This window comes from Cynocephalus volans, chromosome 1 (assembly GCF_027409185.1).
Source record: "Cynocephalus volans isolate mCynVol1 chromosome 1, mCynVol1.pri, whole genome shotgun sequence".
Lineage (NCBI taxonomy): Eukaryota > Metazoa > Chordata > Mammalia > Dermoptera > Cynocephalidae > Cynocephalus > Cynocephalus volans.
Genome location: NC_084460.1, coordinates 102,202,082 through 102,203,485, shown reverse-complemented (window position 1 = coordinate 102,203,485; position 1,404 = coordinate 102,202,082). Strand labels below are relative to the sequence as shown.

General features: G+C 40.8%; 1 non-coding gene across 1 annotated transcript; it reads left to right on the top strand.

The window, feature by feature from the left end:
• The first annotated feature begins 205 nt into the window (after nt 1-205).
• On the top strand, nt 206-279 carry TRNAI-GAU (transfer RNA isoleucine (anticodon GAU)). Its single transcript has one exon. It is a non-coding gene; the product is annotated as a tRNA-Ile (tRNA).
• The last annotated feature ends 1,125 nt before the right edge of the window (nt 280-1,404 follow it).

Here is a 1,404-nt window from a genome sequence, read left to right as displayed (position 1 = left end):
TTTGTCAGATTAATAATTATTTTCTAATTTATATCAATGTCATTGTCTTTCTCCATGGTATTCATCTTCTTGACCCACCTTTCTGTTTCCACAGCAATGTTCGTGCCACATATTTTAAGAGTCCCGAACTTCTATCATTATTCCATGAGAGTTAGTATATTTGTGTGTACCAAGAACAGAGTTATTTGCTAAAAATACAAGGGCTGGCCAGTTAGCTCAGTTGGTTAGAGCATGGTGCTGATAGCACCAAGGTCCAGGGTTCGATCCCTGCACTGGCCAGATGACCAAAAAAAAAAATTAAAACAGTGCTGTATTAGTCTGTTTGTGTTGCTTATAACAGGATACATGGAACTGGGTGATTTATAAACAAAAATACACCAGTGCACAAGGCAATGTCCCTATCTTCACAGAATTTTAAATCTAGCAAAGCAGTCAAACAAATAACATAATTACAACAAAAGTTGTATCATCCAAGATGTTTTTGACTGCACGTAAAACAATTCCCAACTCAAACTGACTTAACAAATAAGGAGGACATTAGCTTGCATGGGTAAGTGATGGGATGGGGAAACTATGGATTTCTATGGAAACCCAGAGAAGAGATACTGTATTTGTTACCTATACCGCGAAACAAATTACCCCCAAAATTAGTGGCTCAAAACAACAAGCATTTGTTATCTCAGTTTCTTTGGATCAAGAATCTAGGCATGGTTTAGCTGGGTGCCTCTGACTCAAGACCTCTCATAAGGTTGCACACATGCTGTCAGCTAGGAGTATGGTTTTATCTGAAGGCTCAACTGGGGATGAGGAGTCATCTGTTTCCAAGCTCATGTATGTGGCTTTTTGCAGGACTAAAAAGATCCATTCCCAAGCTTATTGATATGGTTGCTTACAGGCCTCGGTTCCTGTATTGATCTTTGAGGGTCCTCTGGCAATTGATGATCCAAGAGAGAGTCAGAGTGAGAAAGAGTGCCTGAAACAAAAGCTTTTTGTAACCTAATCTTGAAAGTGATATCATAAGTAGGAAATTTACATCAGTTTTGCTGTATTCCATTCATGTGAGTCACTGGTTCAGCTCACATCAAAGGGAAGAGAATGCACAAGGGCATAAATACCAAGAAGTGGAGACCATTGGGGCCAACTTAGAGACTCCCTACCCCAAGCACCCTAAATGGGCAGGGGTTGGAGGTATATGTCAAAGGAGCCACTCCTACCCCATCTCTGAGAAAGTGGTATCTACATCAACTTGAAAGAGTGAGGCAAAGCAAAAGTCATCAGGCTAGAGGGGTGTGTGTGTGTACATGCACACACCCAAGGGAGTGAGGGAGTGTTCTGGTGAAAGGGTAGTAAGTGCAAAGGAGTGATGGTAAGAGAAAGCAAGTTTAGTATTCCTAGAAGTATAGT